This window comes from Loxodonta africana, chromosome 4 (assembly GCF_030014295.1).
Source record: "Loxodonta africana isolate mLoxAfr1 chromosome 4, mLoxAfr1.hap2, whole genome shotgun sequence".
NCBI lineage: Eukaryota > Metazoa > Chordata > Mammalia > Proboscidea > Elephantidae > Loxodonta > Loxodonta africana.
This window is the reverse complement of record NC_087345.1, coordinates 140245942-140259967: the sequence shown is the minus strand read 5'-3', so window position 1 is coordinate 140259967 and position 14026 is coordinate 140245942. Positions and strand designations below refer to the sequence as shown.

General features: G+C 42.1%; 1 protein-coding gene across 1 annotated transcript in view; it reads right to left on the bottom strand.

The window, feature by feature from the left end:
* WNT5B (Wnt family member 5B) overlaps positions 1-14026 on the bottom strand; it is a 136734-nt gene that overhangs the window by 57211 nt on the left and 65497 nt on the right. The window lies entirely within an intron of this gene.

Here is a 14026-nt window from a genome sequence, read left to right as displayed (position 1 = left end):
ATTCGGGGTGTCAGCTCCAGGGGAAGGCTTTCTCTCTGTTGGCTCTGAAGGAAGGTCCTTACCCTCAATTTTCCCCTGGTCAAGGAGCTTCTCAGGTGCAGGGACCCCAGGTCCAAAGGACGCACTGTGCTCCTGGTGCTGCTTTCTTAGTGGTATGAGGTCCCCAACTCTCTGCTTGCTTCCCTTTCCTTTTATCTCTTGAGAGATAAAAGGTGGTGTAGGCTCTACCCCACCGAAGCTCCCTTTACATGGGATCAAGGAGGTGACCTGAATAAGGGTGGTGTTACAATCCCACCCTAATTCTCTATAGCATAAAATTACAATCACAAAATGGAGGACAGCCACACAATACTGGGAATCATGGCCTAACCAAGTTGACACAGATTTTTGGGGGGACCCAATTCAATCCATGGTATTTTACCCTTTGGCGCCCCCCAAAAATCACATCCTTGTAACATGCAAAACATATTCACCCCAGCATATCATAGCAAAAGTCTTAACTCCAAGTCCAAAATCCAAAAATTCCTCTTCATCTGTGAAATCTAGAATACATGTTATTTGCTTCCAAGGGTACAATGGCAGAACAGGCACAAGCTAGACATTTCCATCACAAATGGGAGAAATTGGGAGGAAAAGAAGGGATAACAGGAACCAAGCATGTCAGCAGAACACATTACGTTAGCCCTCAAAGCTTCGAAAATAATCCTCTGTTCTCTGAGACAATTTACACAATGACCCTGCCCTCCAGACTCTAGGTATTAGCCACACTCTTCAGATTCTGAGTGGAGGCTCCTTGGCCCTGGGTTTCAGCTCTGCCTTCCAGGGTCCACTGGGACAGCAACTCTGCTCCCTTGGCTTTAGACTCACCATTCTCCTAGTCCATCTGAGTGGCAACTCCACCCTTAGAAACACCAGAGGCCATGGCTCCATCCTTTGGAACCCCTGAGGTCAATGGCCATACCTTTTGAGACTGAGGCAGCTGAGCTTCTTGTGTTCTTCTCTTCAGCTTCTGCTTCCTGGTTTCTTGGCCTCTCGGGTCCTCGGGCCTCACACCTGCATTTGCCCTACTGAGGCAAGTGTTCCAAAGCTCAGTAACTCCACCGATAAGTGTCTGGAGCCACCCCGCTCTGCCAGGAAGTCTCCTGCACACAGGCACTAAGCCCTCTGGCTCCATGGGTTGGCAAGCCTAACTCCACTGATAAGTGCCTGGAGGCACTCCACTCCGCCAGGAAGCCTCCTGCCCACAGGTACTCAGCTTTCACTCCGTGGGTCGGCTCCAAAGCCGTTTTGCCCTGGTCTCCTGGTTCTGCTGCTGCTGGTTCTCTGCTGTTGCCGCTTCTCTGCTGCTGCAGGTTCTCTACAGCGCTGGTCCTCTGCCGCTGTCACAACTCTATCCATTCAGTTTCAAAACTGCTTCCACATTCTAGGTATCTGTTAGAGCAGCACCCCACCCAGAGGTGTCTTGGAAGACAGGCCTGGCAATCTGCCTCCAAAAGGTCACACAATTTACACAGTTCTACTCTGCACACATGAGATGGCCACGAGTCGCCATGAGATCGCTGACTGCAGACTCAAAAAACTGAACCAGGGGCTGAAGGATGGGGTGAGAAGAGGCCTGGGCAGGTGAAGAGTAACAAAGAAAAGAAAGACAAAATCCTTGCCCAAGTTTAGCAGTGAGAGAGATCAGGCCTCAAGAAAGTCCAGGGAGGGAGTAGTAACCACAGGCAAGAGAGGGTTGGGGGGTTGAGAGGTGGGGCCAAATCCCATTCCCTGTTACATTCTGGGCAACAGCTGCTGCAGGATCTGTACCTGTTCCGTGATCCTGTGTGAACAAACAGAACCTGTGATAATTTGTATGCATCAAAAGTAAGCTTTCCTTGACTCATTCAACCTTCCGGCTTAAAAGACAAGTGAAACTTTTTTTTTTTTTCAGTTGAAACAAACCATACATAGAATAAAATGCAGAAATCTTAGACAGCTTGATGAAGTTTTACATATGTATCCACCCATGAAACCACTACCCAGGTCAAGAACCACCCAACTTTTCATGGGATAAATTAAACTGATCTGCTGCAGAAAAATGCAGGAATGGAATCCAGTTGGATCTCTAAGACGCCTTTAAACTTTTTTTCTTTTATTGTTGATTCCGTTTTGATATTTAGAGAGAGTTTACTTTGGGGTGGGGAGAGGTCACTCAAAAGGACCTTGGAAACATTCTCCATGCAGGCCCACAGGCATGCCTGCATTCAAGATAGAATTTTCTACTTGTTTAGGGATCTCTCAAGATGCCTAATGTTTAAAAAATGCTGAAGAAAACATTCAGGCTTCGCCCTACTCTGGCCACGTATTTGCATTCCTAATGTTTAGGAACAGGGCGTGAAGCAGTTTAACTTTTATATGTAATCTGGGTGCCTTCTCTTGAATAACACTACAAACTTTTAATTCCCTCCAACTTTTTTTTTTTTTTTTTTTGAGTGGGGGAAAGACATTTCTTCTCCATGGTAGAACAGCAATGACAGACAATGTTTTGTTTTCAGGTCTTCAGTTCCCCTTCTCCAGCTTTACCTTAGAATTTAAATGAACAGGATAAAAAATAAAGCTTGATTTTTTTTTTTTTTAATGATTTAGGAAATAATATTGGAGTCATTATTCCCTGTCCTTGAGCACAGGGAATGTGACCCAGCCAGCTGGAGCTGGGCTCACAAAGACTCACAAGGACACATCAACTGGGCCCTGAGGTATAAAGACAATAGAAAGAATAATCTTGGAAAATATCTGTCATGGAACTTTTCACATATGTCAGAACACAAAAGGCTTTCCACTCTTATCTTTTCTATTAACATGTTGTGAACAGAAATTTGTTGGACCAATGAAGACCCTCCTGACTGTCGTTACTGAAACCTGTACCAATGATTGTTGAGAGAGACAATTCAAAATGTAGGATGACAGTGTCTAGCCAGTCTGTGAAAAGATGAAGCTTTCAATGGTTTTGCCCATTTTGTAGTGTTAATATATACTGATGACTCTGTAATGTTCTCTGGACTTGGGCAGACATGTCTGTGGCAGCCTGCTTGTCTGTTTTCCCATTCTTGCTTATTCTGTAATATCTCCTTGCACTCGGTCAGACATTATAATGCTCTGACAGCATGCTTGTCTGCTTATCAACTTTTGCCTTTTCAAATATATGTCGAATAAAACTTTCTTTTTGCTGTACTAAACTTTGTGATGTTTTTTCCCCTACAAAAAAAGGAAGAAAAAAGCAAACCTCCGTTTGGAACTTGATCCATGTATTGGAACAGAACAACCAGTTTCTCCCAGGGCCACAGATAACTTAAAACAATCTAATATTAACCATGTGATTCTTTATAAAATAAAAATGCTCAAATTTAAAGCACTGTGTTATGCTAGATAGAGCCTTGGTGGTGCAGTGGTCAAGAGCTCAGGTGCTAAACAAAAGGTCAGCAGTTCGCATCCACTAGCCAGTCCTTGGAAACCCTATGGTGCAGCTCTACTCTGTCCTGTAGGGTTGCTATGAGTTGGAATTGACTTGCAATGGATTTGCTCTGGTTTTCAGACGCTCTTAATAGCATAATAATTCAAAAAGGTCACAGCTCTCTATCAGCTTATAACACTTTACAAGGCGTTTTTAATAAATGACGTGTTTAAAGAAAACTATGATGGTTAGGATATTAAGTGCAGAATAAGGAAGCAAACATGTATTAATTTTATTAGCATCTCCTGCGCACTTTCTACAGTGAAGCGTTACAGGCTAAGACACGTTGCTGATGAAATCACAATACAAGCGATTTCAGTGTTAGCTCTACAAGCAATGAGTTGTTAGCTTATATATTCTGTTTCAAGGTATGCCATAGTTTTTTAAGGTTTGTGGGCATAAAATCAGGAAAATGGAGAACCAGGCTGAAAGAGCATCCCAAAGACTGTGTATTCCATTTTCCCACAGCACTTCAACAGCCACTAATATGCCTGGGTCCCATATAAAGATCCCACATACAACCATGCTATTTAAAATTTCTACTTTTCCAGCCTTTTACAGTTATATCAATTAGCTAGTCCTAATGACACATTTTTTTTTTTTTTTAATGACACAAGCAGTATGTTGTGTGCCCTTGAATCAATTTTCGACTCACAGTGGCCCCATGTGACAGAGCAGAACTGTTCCATAGGGTTTTCTTGGCTGTAATCTCCAAGTCTTTCATCCACAGAGCCACTGGGTAGGTTCGAATCATCAAACTTCTTCAAATTTATATATATGTATATATGTTTGGTGATGTCTTGTTATATTCACACTGCCTATGAGTTTTATCAAAACACTGACGACAAAGCAACGACAGCCAAAGACTGCAATGCTGAGAAGCCTAGGTGTTCTGCAGGTCAGATGAAAGATGCCCAGATTGTTCTCATCACCCTGAGAAAGTTACTTCTTTATTCTATGCCTCATTTTCCTCATGTGTCAAAAACAAGCCCTGTCACTAGATGTCTACAGGGAGCTTCCACAGCCTCCCAGGGAAAGTGTCATCTAATTACTAAGATTCGTTATGTTGAAAACTCTCACTTAGGGTCCCTCAACCAGCTAAATCAAGAAATCGACATGGTTAAAACATGTGCCTGCTAAATAAACCACTGATTACTTGAGTAAGTTACCTGAGCTCTTTGACCTTAAACTGAAAGTGAAATTTAAAAATAAAACTAAACAACAAACAAAGAATCTCACTGAACTCTAGGTCCCAAAACTGAGGCAAGGTGCGCCAACTTCAGAAAAAACTGGAACAGGTTTATGAAAACTGTTTTCCCTTACGGGGTGGCGCGGGGGCGGGGGGCAGAGGCAACGCCGATACTTGGCGTTACTGACATTTGGGGGTAATTACTAGTAATTCAGTAGCTGTATCACGGGATATAAATATTTGATTTTTATTTGCTAGCCATGTTTTCTGGGCTGTGAAGAGTTAACACTCCCAAGGCTGAGACTTTGCTTTTCTGCCCCTTGAGATTCTGGCTATTTTTTTTTTAAAACCCTTAACCATAACCTCTTGGCAGAAAAGGGGACCTGGCTGTGAACTCTGAAACAGGGCCCCAATCCCTAATACTCCTCTGGGTCTGACATTATACAAGAAATGTAAATGCTCCAGTCCATCCAAATAGGAATTTCCAGCAAAGCTTGGCTCAGGGCCAGCACCTTTTCAAAGAGGGAATAACCTTCAAACTCCGGCTCAGTGGGCTTTCGACAGCAGGGTCCCAGGCCTAATGCGGAGTTACAAACCAGTTCTGAGTAAGATTGATCTTGATCCCTCCTTGCCTTTTGAAATATTTATCAAGAGATGAGGAACCTATGAGGATCCTGATAAAAATGACCTTTACCAGCAGGGAGAACACAGCCTCAGGCTACAGAGAAGCTGAAAAGTCAGGTGTCCATCCCATGGTGGTAAAAGTTTGGAATTCACTCAGCACTCGGAAGTCCCTCAGCCTATGCCTATTTGGAAAAGAGAATTGAAACTGTTTAAAAATATTCCTTCTCCACTCCTGCTTCAGCCCTTACTTAGTACTAAACCTCTGGAAAGAGCTCTTAAAAAAAAAAAAAAAAAAGACAACCAAGCCCATTGCCATTGAGACGATTCTGACTCATAGAGATCTCTTAAGACAAAGTTGAACTGCTTCAAAGGGCTGCCAAGGAGCAGCTGGTGGATTCGAACTCCTGGCCTTTTGGTCAGCAGCCTTTGCTCTTAACCACTGCGCGACCCCATTGCACAAATACAAGATGGCACTTGATAAAAATAAATATGCAAGAGGCTCACTGGAGACCTTCTTCCTTCCCATTCCGCTTGTCTTTCCTGATGTTCTGCCTTTCCTGCTTTCCCTGTCTTCGCTGCCAGGACCAAAACCAAACCAAATCCAGTGCCATCGAGTCGATTCCAACTCATAGCAACCCTACAAGACAGAGTAGAACTGCCCCACAGAGTTTCCAAGGAGCACCTGGCAGATTCAAACTGCCGACTCTTTGGTTAGCAGCCGTAGCACTTAACCACTACACCACCAGGGTTTCCAGTAGACTAATAATTATTCCTGGCAGTACTTTTCCCTCTGTTCAGAACACCCTACTCTTTTCTTGTCCCTAGTCATACTTCTCTTTGCTCACCACTGCCCCTCCCTGTCAAAATCTCCCTTAGGTTCTGCTCACCGAATCTCATCTGGAAGAGAGGCCACTGATACCAGGAGTGGGCTGTTTCATGGATAAAGGGCTACTAGGGAAGTAGCCACTAGAGGGTGACATGATTACACACAAGCACATTCTTTTGGGACTATACCAGGTCAGAGCCAGCCATGCATCCAGCTGTGGACCTGGAAGTGTAAAAATGGAATCTGTCCAAGGCATGCACACTCTTACCATGCTCATTCACATAGTCTCTCTCTCTCTCTCACACACACACACACACACACACATTCTTTGGCTAGTAAAATCAAAGCCTTTAAGTGTTTCGCATGAAATCCACACTTCACCATGGCCAGTACAGTCAATATTTCATTCACTGTTAACCACTGCTTTCACGGACCACTCTTTATTTGGTGTCATACAGCAATGGCATCCCAGCAAGGTAGAATGCTAAGTTTATATTGTTAAGGCAGCAGAGAACCCAAAATCCAAAACCCAATGCAACCCATTCCAACTCATAGCGACCCTATAGGACAGCATAGAACTAATTGCCCCAGAGGGTTTCCAAGGCTGTAAATCTTTACGGAAGCAGACTGCTACAACTTTCTCCTGTGGAGTGGCTGTCAGGTTTGAACCGCCAGTATTTCAGTTAGCAGCCAAGCGCTTTAACCACTGTACCATCAGGCTCCTTGCAGCAAAGAACAGTGGTTTAGAATGTGAGCTACAGAACCAGATAAAGGGTTCAAATTCAAGCTCTGCTACTTGTTTGATCTTAAGCAATTTACTTCTCTGTGCTACAGTTCCCTCATCTGTAAAATGGTGATAATAATGGAACCCTCTTCATAGGCTGTGAAGATTGGCTCTTGTGAAAATTAGATAAATTTATATATGTAAAGATCTTGAAAGAATATCTAATACACAATAAGTACTCAATAAACATTACTTATTTTCATTATGGTCAGGATACTAGGAGCTTACACGCATTATTCCATTCAATCCTCACAAAACTCCCAAGATGTAGAAACTAGTCCCATTTTACAGATGAGAAAACTGAGAATCCAAGTGGTTAAAAAACTTGTCCAAGGTCACAGAACTAACAAGTGACAGAGTCGAGATTTTAACCCAGAATCCATCTGACTACAGAATCGATGTTCTTTTCACTATACCATCAGAGGAAAAAATTCAGTCTATGTACCAGCAGAGTTTATCATCTAAAAGACAAAAGATCTAAAAAGCATAGGTCTTTTCTATATTGTTTTTATTTTGCTAAAAATGGAGAGCCCTTAAGAAGTATGATTTAGGAAAAAAAACTTATAGCAGGAGAAAGAAATTAACTAGATATTAGGAGGTTGTTCTGGAGTCCTTGGGTGGTACAAACAGTTAGCGCGCTCAGTTGCTAACCGAAGGGTTGGAGGTTGGAGTCCACCCAGAGGCTCCTCAGAAGAAAAGCCTGGAAATTCACTTCTTGAAAAACCAGCCACTGAAAGCACCGTTCTACTCTGACACACATGGGGTCGCCATGAGGTGGAATTGACAGCAACTGGTGGGGGGAGGGTTTTTTTTTTTTTTTTGGTGGGGGGAGGGTAGGAGGTTGTTCTCTCACTGGTTCTCAGTGCTGTGTTCCGGGATGGACAGCATCCACATCATCTGGGAACTTGTAAGAAACAAAACTTCTCTGGCCCCACCCCAAGCCTGTTGAATCGGAATCTATAGGGGTAAGGCCCAGTAATGTGTGTCTTCATAAACCTTCACCGTTATTTCTGAGGCCAGCTGAAGTTTCAGAACCCCTGCTCTAAGCGAAAGAAAGTGTGAGAGCTGCTAGTGAAATACACAGGTTCAAGGCAACAGGATGGAGGTCTGTCTGGCAGCAGTGGAGTTTTGGACTATTTCTTTGTGGGTGAATAGAACATGCAACCCCTCCCAACCTGCAGAAGAGAAATGAGGTACAAAGAGATAGGTGGCTTGCTCTAACCGAAAGATCATTATTCTCTCGCACGTTTGCTTTGTTTCTGTTCCTTGAACCTGGATATTTTTTAAAAACAGGAAATAAAATTTCTTTTAAATGCTGAACTGTCAGCAAATGTGTATCTGTGCATTTTGAGGGCACGTGTGTGGTTCCCCACCTCCTTTTTTTTTTTTTCATGGTGCAGTTATATAGAAAAAAAAACAAAAATGGTTTGTATTAGATCCCTACTGTGTGCCAGGTTCTACTCTAGGCCTTTTCTTTCTCATGCATTTTTTTCTCTCAATGAATAGTCACAAAAGTTCTGTGAACAGGAATTACTTTCATTTTACAGATGAGGAAATAGAAGCTCAAAGAATGTAAGTTACTTTGCAATAAGTTATGCAACTATAATGGGAGAGCGAGGATTCAAATGCACAGCTTCTGGCTCCCAGTCTGGCATAAATTTAGCTCACAACGCAGCCTCAGGGAAAGACATGTGATGGAGTGTCTCCTGTGTGCTAAGGAGCCCTGCGTGTCCCAGGTACTTAAGAGAGACTCACACATGGAAACCACCTACACACCCGGGGGTTTCCAGAGGGGCCCAGCACAGCACTCTGAACGTCCTTTTTTCCATCTCTGCCTGGAAAAAGCTCTGTGGTCAGAGAGGGGTAAACTGGGCAAAAGACAGTTAATCAAAACAATCTTTCAAAGCAATCTTGCTTATAAAAATAGTCAGCAGCAAAGTCCAAAGCTTGAACTAAAATCGTCTGACTTCAGGTACCAAATTCCAATTCCAGATAAATAAGAGTTTAAAAAAAAAAAACACAGTTGCCATGGAGTCGATTCTGACTCGTGGTGACCCCATGTGCTTCAGAGTAGAGCTGCACTCCCTAGGGTTTTCAAGGCTGTGAGCTTTCAGAGCAGATCGTAGGACCTTCTTCTGCCGTGCTTCTGAGTGGATTCGAACCACCAAGCTTTCAGTTACTAGCAGAGCACTTAACCGTTTGCATCACCCAGGGATAAAGGTTCCTTATTCTCAAGGAAAAAAAGCTAAGAATTCTTTGAAAAGGTGATTTTTTAACTTAACCTGACCAAACCAATGCTTCCATATGGAAGAACCATACCAACATATGATAATATTATGATTACCTTTATACTGTTCTTACTTTTTTCTAAACAAGTAAGGAAAAACTTCAGCTTGTTCCCTAGTAAAATTTCTATCATATGCAATGACCTTCCTCCCATCAATCACGGTCGAGATGCTCTAAACCGAGAACATTTTGTTGCTCTCACTGCTGCTGTTAGCAGATAGGGTCCTAAATCCACAAAGGCAGAGACATTATCTTCAACACCTTTGTTTCCCTTCAGACCACAGAGCAGTGCATATAATTTTTTTAAAAAAATTTTATTGTGCTTTAAGTGAAAGTTTACAAATCAAGTCAGTCTCTCATACAAAAATTTATATAACCTTGCTATATACTCCTAACAGCTCTCCCCCTAATGAGACAGCATGCTCCTTCCCTCCACTCTCTTTTTGTGTCCATTCCGCCAGCTTCTAACCCTCTCTGCCCTCTCATCTCCCCTCCAGATAGATGCCAACTTAATCTCAAGTGTCTACTTGATCCAAGAAGCTCACTCTTCACCAGCATCTTTTTCTATCCCATTGTCCAGTCCAATCCCTGTCTAAAGAGTTCGCTTTGGGAATGGTTCCTGTCCTGGGCTAACAAAAGGTCTGGGGACCATGGCCTCCAGGGTCCTTCTAGTCTCAGTCAGACCATTAAGTCTGGTCTTTTTACGAGAATTTGAGGTCTGCATCCCACTGCTCTCCTGGTCCCTCAGGGGTTCTCTGTTGTGTTCCCTGTCAGGGCAGACATGCAGTGCATATAATTTGTGTTCATATTTCTTGAACAACTGAGTGAATTGAGAACCTACTTCTCTAAATGTTCAGAGCCCCGGTAATGGTACATTTACTACAAAGCTTTTTTTTTTAATGAGCTGTCATATCTACCTCTGTTTTGAAACAACTAGCTAAGGTATTTTTAATATTAATAATAGCTGATACTTGGGATTATTCTATTACTGTATTTATAACACTTTGGCTGAGTGCCTGAAATTATGAAAACACATTAGAGTTAACACCCAAAGGTTGCAAATTAAAGATTACAAACGGCAACTCCATCTCAAGGAGTGAGTGATCATTGATCCATTTGCTCTGTCAGCTGGGCGTGATTATTAATAGACCCCCCCCCTTCACTAGGCTACTAACTGAAAGGTTGGCAGTGTGATCTATCCAAAGGCACCTTGGAAGAAAGTCCTGGCAACCTACTTCCAAAAAGTCATAGGCATTGAAATCCTTAAGGAATGCAGTTTTACTCTGGAACGCATGGAGTCGCCATGACTCAGAATGGACTCAGGGGCAACTGGTTTGGTTTTTTGGTTTTTACTCTCATGAGTTCTCCAGTTTGGACAATAAAATATACAGTCATCCTAGCGAAAGGGCTCAAGCCACATCTCAAGGCCTTATTTTTATGGTGGTGGATCATAAAGATGTTGCTTAGGCTAGGTTTACTGGCTACCGCAAACTAATAATTTGGGAGCAAGAAAACAAAAATGTTTTGGGGTGTTCCTCGCAATTTACTGAAGTGAGAACAATTTTCACTTACTTTTCCCTTTTACTTATATCTTTATTTTAAAATGTTTGTTCTGCTTAAATCTTTTATTTGTAGTTGGTGAATCAAGTCCTCACCCTCTCTTCTCTTTAATATTCTCTAACTAAGGGGTCCACCAAGTTACCCCCCTTCCTAGAAATACTTAGGAATAGAGAGGATGTTGCTCTTAAAACTCCTGATGTTGGAAAGTGGTTGGAGAGGCACCATTTTATAAACCTCAGATATCCATTGCTATTCGTTGCTCAGAACTCTTAGAGAATTTTTGATATTTATGAAGTGTTTCATTAAGACATTATTATTATTAATCTCATTCATTTCAGTTCAATTATGGAGTGTCTATTACATAGTCCCTGAGTGGTGCAAACAGTCTGCGCTCTACCACTAACCTAAAGGTAGAGCAGTTAGAGCCCACCCAGTGGTGCCACAGAAAAAAGGCCTAATAATCTGCTTCTGTAAAGATTACAGCCAAGAAAACCCTATGGAACAGCTCTACTCCGTAGAACTCTGTAGTTCTACTCTTCTGCCATGAGCTGGAATTGGAATTGACTGGATTTCAATGGGATTACATAGCAGGCATTGTGCTGGATGGATTAGAGTTAATTTAAAGGAAAACACACCCAAAATGTTTTAATTCCTTTGATCCAGCACCCACAAGCTAGACCCTGGACCACTGTTTTTGGAGATACATCAACATATATTCTCCCCTCTCCCCTCCCTTGAATGAGGAGTTAAGGGCCGCCCATTGCTTCTGATCTTTCCTGGCAGACCTTCTCTTTCTGAATGAGGAAGTATACATCCTTAACTAAACCTGATCTTTGGGTTGGGCCTCTCAATTTTCCCAGGCCTCACCCAGGTGGAAACACACCCCGTCTGAAAATCTAGTTTCTTTATAATTCTTGGTTAAGTTTTGGAGAGACTCTACACAAGGCTATCATTTCGGCTTCTAAACACAGTAGTTTAGAGCTTTATTCTAGTTGCAACTTGCTAAATCCTACACAGACATCTCAACCTCTCCTTAAAATATGAACACTATCCATGGGATTGTTACACGGGTATACATCTGTTCCAGACAGACTCTCTGGTCCATATATACCCTTCATACATTTTTGTGCCCCAAATCTGAGCCTAAACCGAAACCCCCATGAAGCCACTGCATGTGAAATAGCCTTAATCTTAGGCCTGCATTAGGAACAAAGCATAATCCCAGAGTTAAGGACACAGAAGAACCAATTCTAGGCTCATGGTCTCACAGAGTGTTAATACTGAGAAGGTACCTGAAGATTAACCAGTCAAACCACCATAGATTTAGATGAGGAAACTTGAGGCCTAGAATGGGAAGTCGTTTCCTCAACGCCATTAAAAAAAAAAAAAGGGTCACCAGGTCTCTGGACTTAGGATAGGGCTCTTCTGACACCACTTTTCCCTGCTAATGTTTCTCTTCCACAATGCCTCTTGATGTTATATTTTCCTACTTATCTAATGTGAAAACAATCATATCACATATCTTGAAAATCTTTGCAATGTATCTTTGAATGCTTTAAACAAAAGGTTCTGTATTAATTAAATTCTAGGGTTCAACTCAAGAAAAAGTGTAGCTATTAATTACCAGCTTTGCAGATGGCCAACTTCTAGAGAAAGTGCTCTGAAGCTCCTCTGAATGACTTTTCCAACTTGAGAACAGTGGTCTCTCTAGAGAAGAAAAAACACCAAGTGTCTTCTCTTTAGGTCAGGTTCTCTGTCAAAAAATCCATCCCAAACGTACGGCCTGGTATTTGTTTTGTGTTAAATAGGATTAAGGTACACTACAGGTGCTTTGGATAAAGACCTCAACATCAACACAAACACATCTACTTCCAAAAACCAAAAAAAAGTGACTTTCATGTGCAGTTCAAGGTAAAATTTTAGACATAAGTGATAGCGTATAAGCCCAGATACACCCTAGAATTGTGACACTTATTGCCACAGCACATCTGGAGTCATCTGGATGACTAACAATACAGTTAGTCATTCAGGAAGGTTATAAAAACCTATGGGCCTCACACCATGTCAAATGTGGGTGAGGTAACAAAATTTTAAGAATTTTTACTTCTGCATTTCCTGATTTAGGAGTAGGAGAGATGGGTCTGCTGTAAAATGTATTACGCCTACTAGTGAATCTGTGCATACTTGGTGTGGTGTTGGTCTCCCGGGCAAAAGAGAAGTGACCAAAAGTTAACAGTCTCATGTACTGACTATGGATCCTGTCAAAAGCTTGGTTAAGTCTTCAAAGAATCAAGGAAACCATTCTCCTTTTCTGACAAATCAGCCAGGATGTATTGAGTCAGGTTGTGTGAGCCCGTAAGTTAATTAAAAATAGAGTTTCATTTCTTCTGATTCAAAAATTCTTGGTTTGTAGTAAAAATGAAACTCTGAAATCTTATTCTCCCATGTGGCCATTTAAGACCCACATTCTAGGTCATTTAAGCCACATTCTAGAATGGACACTGCCCTGGTTCCATAAAACAGTTTACCAAACCAACAGACATCTGCTGGGGCACCTTTAAATCAAGTACAATAGTGCCTCTATCTTATTAAAAAAAAATAGTAAATTTGTATCTGGACATACAAATACATTGACTATCAGTATAATTGGGACATACAATTTATACATTTTTTAAGAGGCTAGTGAAAAGAAAATTACAATGCTTAGGTCCCGTCTAAGAGCAAAGCAGGCTGTGGGGATGCGAGGGCACGGTTGGTGCACTCGACAGCTCAGAAGCTGAAGGTGAAGACAAGATGCTGAAGGAAGTTTTGATGTAAAAGCACTGAGGGAAATACACAGCTGGATCTGGAAGCAACGAGAAGATGCTAGAAGGAAATAGTGCTGGACAATTCTAGAAAATTCTGGAATGAGAACTGGAGATGATCACTGTTAAACTTAGGTAAGGATAAAGTCCAGTTTTTCTGCAATGTAAGGCCAAGACCGGGGAATAAGAAATAGTAGGAAACAGCCCCATTGAGGGTTGGGGGTGTGATAGCAGAGATGTGTTAAGGGAATTAGGAACAATAAAAAAGGAGAGTTGAGGTGATGATTATTGAGTACTATTATCGGAGGAGAGTCCTCCAAAGATAATAAATGGAGAAGGGTGTAAAGTAAGGGTAAGGAGCTGGAGGGATAAACTATGGGAAGAAGCTCCGCAGACGTCACCAGCAAAGAAAAAAAGGAAGGAATAAGGTTGGGGCGTGGCTCAGAGGGGGAACGGCTCA